The 10,991-nt window shown below is 24.7% G+C and overlaps 1 long non-coding RNA gene across 1 annotated transcript; it reads left to right on the forward strand.

Moving 5' to 3' along the window:
* The first annotated feature begins 2,363 nt into the window (after positions 1-2,363).
* LOC145837112 (uncharacterized) lies at positions 2,364-7,903 on the forward strand. Its single transcript, XR_014369915.1, has 4 exons — positions 2,364-2,406; positions 3,616-3,692; positions 5,579-5,656; positions 7,738-7,903. It is a non-coding gene; the product is annotated as an uncharacterized LOC145837112 (long non-coding RNA).
* Positions 7,904-10,991: the final 3,088 nt, after the last annotated feature.

The following is a 10,991-nucleotide window of genomic DNA, read 5'->3' on the forward strand; positions in this document are numbered from 1 at the left end:
AGTTGTTTTTTTTTTTTACAACTAGCCGCCAAATAATTAAGCCAAATAAACAAGTCTTTTTATTTTAAATAACATTTAATAAATAATTCTAATGTGCAAAACTTTTTAAATTTTAAAATAATTATTTTTTATATAAAAAGTTTCTACACAAGTAATACATAAATTTAATATAGAAAGTTAATGTCAGTCAATGATATAAAAAAGAATACTAAGCCATATTTTCAATATTTTTTTGTTAGAGGGAAAGTATCAAACTACATTGTATTTACCAAGCAATTTTAAAACATCAATGTGTGAACATTTAAATTAAATTATGACTTAACTATGTTGTATTTGTAGGTTTTTTAACTTTGTCATCTATATTTATTTATTTTATAGCATTACAGCTCAAACATCATTATTTTTTTACTTTTCTGCAACCACTACATGCGTATATAGTTTATTAACATTTAATAACAGGACTGTCACAATCTCAGGCTACTTAGACTACTCAGGATTACTCACCCTAGTTTAAAAGTTGTGAAAGTCTCAGGCTAACTCAGCAGGTTAGCGATTCTACCTTGAAACATAAAATAATCAGGTAAGATTTTGTCTTTCTGGATAAGTGCGTACTTAAGACGGGTGTGTACCAAAAAAAGTGCGTACTTAAGCGGTAGTCTACTGTAGTTTCGGTATTCAGAATTCTGTTAGGAATTGGCTCTTGTTTCGCAAAAAAATAAACAAGCAAATTGCTGATCTTATACATTTTTGCTGAGTAATAGCAAAATTCTGTGCAAAAGAGTTTCCGTGCAAAATTTAAGGTTGTGCTAAAGTAGACCTTGAGTAAAAGTAACGCCGTGCAAAATTGTAGAAGTGCAAAAGTACCCACTTTGTGCTAATGTAAAACTGTCCCCCTTGGTGTAAATTCTACGCTGTGCAAAAATGGATCACATGTTAAAGTGACGCTAAACAAAAATGTCAACTTGTGCACTAGTGACCCACAGTGCTAAACCGACGCAGTGCTAAAAAGACGCACCCTGCTAAAAAGTTAAGCCGTGCAAACGTGCGATGTGCAATTCTGAACTTTCGTTGATTTGGGTTATATTAAACAGGTTAATTTTGATCAGTTTGATTTTGAACGGGTGGATTTTGACTCGGGTGAATTTTGAATGTGTCCCGTATCTAATACATAAAACTCTTAGTAATGTAATTTTCAAAATTTATTATGAAACAATTAATAGCTATTTGTACTTCTAAAGTTGAATTGGTACTTTTTAAATGTATCTTTAGTGCTAATTAATTTATTTTTTGTCATACTTAATGGATCTTTATTTTTTATATAGTTAGTACTAAAGTTAGATTTTAAATAATATTGCAGTTAATGTAGTGATTAATCCTTAAGAAAACAGCATAATCAACAAAAAAATTAGTTCAGCGGATTTAGTATAGAATGAAAAAAAAAATCATAAGTTTTAAAAGTTACTATAATTCTAACTTCAAATAAAAAGTTTCATTAATATATCTTTTAGTTTATTTAACGACAAAAAAAGACGCTCAAAATGTTTGGTCCTAAGACCTAAAAAACCTTTCGGTTGTCGAGTCGCACACCACGGATACCTTTTAATGTCTTGTCCTGGACTAAGTAAGACCTATAAGTACTCTATAAGTAAAACCTATCTGGTAAGTTTATCCTATTGTAAAGTTTAAATAAGAGTTTTAGTCACGATAAATGAGTCAAAAGAAAATTTTTTGTATTTAAAAGCATTTTGATTAGTATAATTCATCACTTGCATAGTATCTTAGTTTAAAGTCGTGAATTTATTGCCTTTACTTTGTTTTTCAAATATGTTGTTTGCAAAAGATGTTAGAATATTGATAATGCTTAATTTTTGTTGTTTTTTTTAGATAAAAAGTTTTGAAAATAACAATTATTTATAAGTGTTTTGTAGTAACGTTTATTATTATCGTAAATTTTATAATTTTTTTTTTAATTTTGACTGCTAAAATATACAAATGTTTTTAAAATGCTTTTCTTGATATGGTTTTAGTTCTAAATTAAGAAGTTTAAGTATTACTGAGAATAACTACTTTGGTTTTTAAAACACATATTAAACCTAAACGTTACGAATGAATCAAGTTTAAAAAGTTTTTTATTTTTAATATAGTTTTTGATAAAAATACTTTTTAATAACAGCTTAAGTTAACATAGTTATAAATTGTGTTAAAAACCGGCCTTAGTTAGGAAAGTCTATTTTGTTCGTATTATTAAACTTATTTAGATATAATATCGTTAGGTGGCAGTATGGATCAAGGAACGGTTGTGAAATTTTTAATTTCATGTGGATAATGTATTAAGGAAGAGAAAATACATTCTGTGATGAAATCAACAATAGGAATAGTCATGCTGAATTTTTTGCTGGTTTAGAGGTAAGCATTTTTATATATAATAGATTAAATTAGATAATAATTTTGTTCATTTTAGTTCAGTTTTACAGAATTAAAAGTAATTAACCTAAACCAGTTATTTTTTTAATTGATAATCACATAACATTCATCCTTGATTGAAGGTTTTTTACAAGTTTTGTCTAGGTATTACTTCCTAAACATCATTAAATTTTAATCATTTAATAAAAATATCATTTTCATCTATCTAATAAGAACTTTAAGAAAAATATAGATAGGTTTTGTTTTATGATATTTTAAGAACTCAAGATTGCTTAAAAGTTTTTGGCTTGTAATTTTCAGGCTTTTTTGATGAAATATACAGGGTTGCCACTTTACCTGGAAACCTGGAATTTGACAATTTAGGCAAAAATAACCTGGAAAAACCTGGAATTTTAACAATTTTCAAATGTTCAGTAGTAATTTCGATTTGACTCATAAAATCTATCATACTAATGAAAAAAATTTGTCATCATCAAATTTTTTTTTTATAAAAAACATATTCAAAGTAGCTTTACATTATACATACTTTCAATGTTTTAATTCTATCTAACACAGCTTCTTACCTTAGACTTTACTTAAAACTAAAAATAGACCCAAAAATGTGTACTTTTAAAAACCTGGAAGAAACTTCAAAAACCTGGAAAACATTTGGAAAAATTAAGTGGCAACCCTGAGTATAGTAGGGTTGCCACTCACTCAGGATACCCGGGGATAACTCAAATAGTTTTTTAAAATATTTGGATGACTCAGGACAGCTCAGGATAGTTTTGTTTATTATGAATAACTCATGGAAGTATTAGCTATTTTTAACAACTTCAAAACTACTTTTGAAATTTAGATAATATAGTTTAAACATTTTGTTATTTTACAAAGTAGATTTTTATTATTGAAATTTATTAAAACTTCTTGAAAATTAGAAAGACTCAGGATGAATTAGGACAGTTTTTTGGTCACTCAGGATAGTTTTTTGCTTATAAAAAAAGGGCAGCCCCAGCTCAGTCTACTTTCTGGACATCAAAGTTATATTTATTACTGCAAAGCTAGCAAAAACCTGCAAAACTGCTAGTTTTTGATTCTCCAGGCTTACTTTTTTGCTACAAAAGAGTGTTAACCATGCAAATGATATAAATTAGTTTAAATCTGTTAAGATAATATATGTTCATTACTTTTAAATTTTGTTCAAACTTGTAGACATTCTGGTGATTAGAATTACTCCAACCAGTTTCTTTCAATGCCCAACTTCCATGACCAGAGGTGTGGTGTATAAGGTATGTTTATTCATATTTGTAGTAAAGTTGATTTATAGCCTTAATAAACATACCAACAAAAATTTTATTTAATTAGAAATTTTCATAAATGTCAACTTCTAAATTATTGTTAAAAATCACTTTGATGATATTCAGTAAAGGTGAATTATTTTTTATTATCTATGATGAAATCCTTATTTGGATTTATTATGCTGCTGAGTTTTTCTACTTACAGTTCTTAGCAGCTGTTAGTACGGTTACTTAAGTTCTTTAACCAAGTTAAAATATTAAATTAATATATAATATCATAAAGCAAATCTCTCAGGATATACAGAGTATCAAATTAAACTACAGAACCTATCATTCCAACAATAACTAGTGCAAAATTTTATTTTTCTGAATAATTGTAAATAGTTGAGAGTATCTATGGAAAACTCATTCTAACTAAAATATGGCAAGCAGAGTTATTCATAAATTTGAAAAATATAAAACTTTTAAGCTTTATTGCTACTGATCTCAACATTTTCAGCATTAGTAACTGGATAATTTTATTCAAAGTTACTTAGCTACATTTAGTTTATTTGATTAACATGTAGTATCTCTAACAGTTGATAAGTGTAGATAAAAATAGTTAACATGCTAAAATGTTTATCTATACCAAAAAGACAAAAATTCCTGTTTGAATTAGCAGTGCAAATTCAAAAAAAAATAATATTTTAATGTTCAACAACATTCAATAATTATAGAATTTATTGTTTTTGTACAAAAGTACCTGCAAGTATAAATTCATTGCCTTTTACTAAAGTTTTAAACTATTTTCTTTAAAATAATTTTATTAACTGATATAATTGATTAGATTACAGTATTATTTGTGCTTTAAAAATGTTATTAAAACATTAATTATAGGTTATTGGCTAATACAAGTTACTCTCTAGTACCTAAATTGTTATATTGATACTTAAATTGATCATAAAAGATACACATGCAAATGTAGAAAATGTACTTTGATATGCATTAATTACATGTTTTAGAAATAAAAGTGATAAACATTAAATGTTAAAGAAAAAGTTGTTAAAACCAATATTAGATATAGCAACAATAGGGCTGCATCTACTAAATATTAATTTTTTTTTAGTCAAAATGCATAGCAATTACACTAATTTAATTTAATAAAAATGGAGCTTTTAAACTACCATACTGTATCATTTTTTTTATATAGAGATAATTAAAATTCAATTTTAAAACAAGACAATGTAAATTTTTAAGCCACAAATTTTAAGTTTAATAACAATTTAGTTTAATTCCACAATCACTTATCCTGGTAATCTTAATTTATTTATCAAACATTTTACCATTTGCCTTTATAGTTGTATTTAAAGTTTTTAGTTTACTAACCAATAACATAATAAAAATATTATTTATTATTATTAGTTGCTTTTCATATAGTCTGTTTTATAATAAACTTCTTCCAGACATTTAAAGTCAATTTCTTGATTTACATCAGTATACTTAATTTGTATGTTTGTATGTGTCTAAAAATAAACTTAAAACGTGGTATAAAATAAGTTATAAAAAATCCTATTTAAATTTATTTATGTTTTACATCTGATTTGAAGTTCTTTATTAAACATTCAGGTGCATTATATTTAATAAATAATTTTAAGCTGATATATATGTTTATATAAACTTAAAAATTAACTTTACTACATATATAATTTCAAAATTTTTCCATTTAAATGTGGTTTCATAAGTAGACTTTGTAGTTTTTATTAAACTGCGTTTTTATGTATATGTAAGTATGTATAGAAAATACTATTATGTTTTTTAAAGGTTCTCATTTATTATGAAAGTTCCTAATTTTTTTGAATTTAGTCTGAATTGTGTACTAAATAGTATATTTTTTTTAGATGACCAACTAGAGGCTCAAAACACACTTTCTACCACCTATCTTGTCAAAGCCCACAGAACAGTACTTACTTGATGATGTAAGTTGTCTAACTGTTTTAATTGTTTACATTCATAAATTTATTGTGATTATTCTAAGAATTGTGCTCTATGAACTAATAATCTTTAATATATAGTTACTATGTTCTTTTAAATCAAGCTCTACAGTTAAAAAAGCTTAAGTTTTAAAGTTTATTAATTTAGTTAAAACTAGGTGTGTTTTTTATCAAATATTATCTAAAATCAAAAATTATCATTTGAACCCATACAAATTAAAAAAAAATGTAAATACATTTAAAAACTTAGTTTTATTATAATAAATAATTTTTATTTTGTTTCAATATTATACATAATTAAAAACTTGAGGTGTATTTGTACATTAAGTTATTTTAGTTAGTGAAATTTATAAATAAGTTAAAAATAATAAGTGTCTACCTTTATGTAATATATAAACATTTTATTAAACAATAAAAAAATTATTAATTAAAAGTATACTTTAGTGCTCTGTTTTTGTATACCTATTAACATAGTAAACAAATATATTTTTTATTTATTACCAACCTAATGTTTATCATTATGCATTTTATTATTGTTGCATTTTTATAACTCTGGTTTTTCCCACCAATGAGAACATAAACAAGATTTGGTTTTTAGAAATTCAAATAAACTTGACCAAAAATCTAATATACTAATATATCAAACTGTAAATTAAATCCTAAAATTTTTCTAAATATTAATTTTTCACTTATTGTTTTATAACAGTTAATATTTTATTATAAAAAATAAACGGAAAAAATTTATTAAAAATTTAAAAGTGCCAGGGTATTAAGAAATTATTCAGCAGCTATAAACTAATTTTCAGTAAATAGTTTATTAATTCATATGTAAGTTATAAATTTGCAGGCCTAAATTTAAAATTGTTAAATATTTTTAAAATCAAGTGTCATATTTTAGATTAAATTAATTATAAAATAAAATTTAAGTCAGTGTTGTTTACTTTAATAAGAACATCCCTGATGCTTTGTATTGATTTAAATGTTATTCTTTAAGCAATCAATGTTTTAAATTTTACTTTTAAGAGTTAAAATTTATGTAAGACTAAAGATTTTTTATATGTTTGATTTTTATTTTCTACTAATAAGTGTATTCATAAAAATTTGTTAACCTTTAAAGATTATTTGCAATGTACCAAAATAGAATAAGTTTTAAATTTTTAACCAAAATATTATGTTTTAAAATTAAATTAATTTATTGTCTACTGGTCATTGTAAATTTTATAAAGTCACTGTATATATAAAAAAAAATAATTTAAACAGTAGTATGTTTAATATACGGGAAATATTTTTAACTAATGTATTAAAATATAGTCAGTATTTTTAAATGAAAAATACTTTTTAAAAATTCTAGAAAGCTTTATGAAAGTAAATATTACAGAGTACTATATGTTCTAAAGTTATTAATGACTTCGAAGTATTCGATTTTTAAAACTGTTTGAAGATTTAAGTATGAAATTAGTTATTTAATAGTTTATGTTTTTGATATTATTTTTATTAATATAATCTTGTTTTCAAAACGTGTTAATCAAATTATTATCATTTATTATTCAATTAAATTCTGGTTTATTTAAATGACGTTTTCTAAAAGTTTTTTAAGTGAAATTTGATTATCTACATTTTGTTTTGTTTTCTTGTTAATTAATTTTTTACTTAATTATGCTACTAAAGGGATATCTTAAAAAACTTGCAAATGTTTTAATCAAAGAAGAAAATTATGTGCATATTTACTAAATTAGCAATTCTTAAAGTTTTTTTTATAATTTTCAGTTGTTTATACCCTTACCCAAACATAAAAAAAATATATCTTAAAATAAAGTTTTATTAGTTAAAACAAATATGAAAAATTTTTTTTTTGCTGACACAGCAAATATAATTTGCTACTAAGTGTTAATGATTTTCTTTTAAAGTATTGTATTAAACATTTTTATTTAAGTATAGCTGAGTTTAAAAACTTATTACATATTTTTTCTTAAACCATTATATTAACAGATTATACTTATGTAGAAAATAATGATTACTAAATAATGATAATATGAACTTGAAATGATTGTAATTTTCACCAACAGAAGATGAACGAGGGGAATACGAGAGGAATAGTTGGAGGAATCTAAGAGGAGGAGCGGATAAGTAGGAGGAGTAGCCACAACAGACGAACAACAATGGAGCGGTAGCAGTCACGGAACAACAACCACAATGAGTTTTGATGAAGCAACAACGGAGCAAAGTACTGGACAAACAACAATCACGCGCTGTCGTTTTAATTAATGTTTTCTGAATAAATTACAAAAAAAATAATACAACATGTCTTGTTTTGTGTATAAAATAAGTTTTTTTAAATCAATATCTGTAGTGATTAGTAAGTTGTCCAATTATATGGTTATTGCAATTAAAAGTATCTGACATGATATGTTACTACTAAGGTATCAAAATGGTCATTTAATTATACTAAGATGTTACTTATCTCCTAAATCTAATACAATGTGAGAACTAATCCAAGTACTGAAAACTGAGAACTTTGGTTTACAGTTTATAAGCATCAATAGGATAGTTTCATAACTTGTAGAACTCTTTGTGATTATATAGTGATTTTAATGTTTACAAAGTCTGCTGCAAATTCTGATAATAAACAAGTACTATGCACCATTGAGGACATTATTTATTTTCTAAATTGCCAGACAAGAGTTCGATTTTAAACAAGGCATTTGAGAAAAGGTGAAACTGAGTCCTTTTAGATTAAGTTGGTCTTTGAAAGACTCGTATTTGTTCTCCTTTATTTTAATGTAAGAACTTTATAAAGTCATCACTAACCAATCATAGCAGCAAGTCAAATGATTAAAAACACTATTAAACAAAAAGCAAATTTTCCTGTTTCAACTACTCGTATTATAGTAATATAATAAGTTAAAATCTGTTTCATTCAGTCAAAGCTTGATTTAAGATGCGGTTAAGTAGTTAATAAGCCGCTATGTCGATTTTTTTCTAATTTAGCTGTTTCTTTTTTAAAAAAATCTTTGCTAGCTTAGATACGATTGTGAAATCTTTGGCTGTAATGATTTATTTAACATGGAAATTTAGTTGTTCTCAACTTATCAAGTCCTTTTGTCATGTAAATCGTAGATATGTAAGCATTGTTGACTGTGTTATTGGCTGTTATACTGTTAGGCATTATCAACTGTTATTTGCCTTTTTACCTCAAGGTAACTTATAGCTTTTTAAACCGCCTTTTTGTTAAAATAGTGTCAAACTCGTGTAATGCTGATTATTTATAACATAGAATTAGTCGGAAAAACGTTTTACAATTGACATTATTCAACTTGTAATCCACTACCACGCATGCTAAAGAAATATTTTAAGGTTAGGCTAGTTTTGAAATTGATAATAAAGTCTATGCAAAAAAGACGAAATGATAAATAAATTATTATAACTAAAGCCAGTCTAGTTGCAAATTATTTCAAAAAAAATGTAAGTAAATCATTTTTTAGTATAAACGTAGGAATTAATTAATACCTATAAGTTTTGACCATATCACTTTGAAGTTAAGAATTTGTAAATTTGACTAACATAACTTTCTTCGATATTTTTTATCTAAAGAAGATACTGCATCAATTAATTTAATATTAGTTTATTCAAGTATTTTTCTACAAACGTTCAAAAATTTGATAAATGAATTAAAGAACTTGTTGAAAGCAAATCTCAAAGCATTTTGTAAGCTTGTACTCAGGTTTGATTTTTTTAGACTGATTTTTCTACCATATTTACTACTGTATGTGATTTGAAGTACAAAAACTGTTTTATATATTTTTCAGGTGCAATAAAGGTGAGACAAAACATGTTAAGTTTACTGTTTGAACTTTTTGTAGCAGTATTATTTAAGTAAAAAAAACGTAAAATGTCTAGTGAAGCTTTGTTTATACATTTGATTGTAAAGAAATTTTGTAAGGTTAACTTATAAATAAGTTACATTTATACACTCAATGTAAGTGTGGAAGGTTTATGTTTTAACTGTTGAAACCATTAAATGTTCACTTGATAACTGTCCATAATTCAAACTATTTGTAAGGTCACCAGTTTTTGAGGCAAAAACAACCTGAGCTTACAAGAAAGTTGGAAAAACAGCAGTATAAGTAAATTTTTACTGATAATGAAGCTTGAATATATAAAATTTTCATTAATACTATAAGAACTTATCATCTAGAACAGAGATTAGCAGGCTGCGGCCCGTGAGTTATTTTTCAATTAAAGACTTAAATGAAACGTTTATAATAATGCTCTTATTTTCATAGTTACTCCTTACTAGTGCTATTTTTGGTTTAACAAGTATTTTTATATTTTATTTTTTAATTAAAAACTAACTCATGAAAAGTTTACAACTATTTTCTAAATTTCATAGTTACTCATTTTTAGTGCTCTTTTCGTGATATATTTAGTTTAACAAGTATTTTTATGTGATTAACACTATTTTTAAGAATAAATGCAGCCTGCAAGCATCTTTTTCCCTTATCTAAAAAAAGTATGTTAAACAAACCAAATTGATTTTATAGACACAAAATTTGATTTAAGAAAATCATTGTGTTATTAAATAGCTTGCGTGCGCGGCTTATGTCAATGTAACCATGAACTAAATTTATAAATTTCTTAAAATGATTATTTAAAGTATAAATTCAATGAAAATAAATAAGTTTTACAGGAATACTAGGTATAAAACCAATTTTTTTGGTAAACATCCTAATCCTATAGTCAAACAATTTATAATTAGTCATTAAATAATTTTGTGTTTTAATTGTGTAACACACATCATTTCAAGCAATTAAATTTTTACTTAAATTGACATAAAATTTTAACACATAGTTGTAGTGAGTATCTTTAATATCTAAGTACTTAACTATTCAACTTAATTTCAGTTTTGGTCAATTAATTAATTGTTGTTCTTTGTATGAAAACATTTGCTAAAATATTTTAAAAAAGAAGAAGAGAAATTAAAGCCACAAAACCAATAAAACTAAGTGGAATTTTCAGCTGTTTATTTGATGTTATCACTAACAAAATTTATTATATGCTTACAATTAAATTACTTATTTTAAATATTAGTGTATCAAGTTTTCATAGTCTACAAATAACTAGTTTTCAACAAAAAATAGTTTGTAATGTTAACTTAATTGTGAAATTTTAAGAGGTTTAAAAAATGATCGGAAATGATCAATAAAAGACTTGAAAAAATAAATTAAGTTTAAAAAAAAAAATAATTAAACTACAACTTATATAAAGTATTTGAGCGTATGTAAAAAAAAAACTCAACAAATCTGTTATATACGTAATTTAT

This window comes from Thalia democratica, chromosome 5, assembly GCF_965202585.1.
Source record: "Thalia democratica chromosome 5, ktThaDemo2.hap1.1, whole genome shotgun sequence".
NCBI lineage: Eukaryota > Metazoa > Chordata > Thaliacea > Salpida > Salpidae > Thalia > Thalia democratica.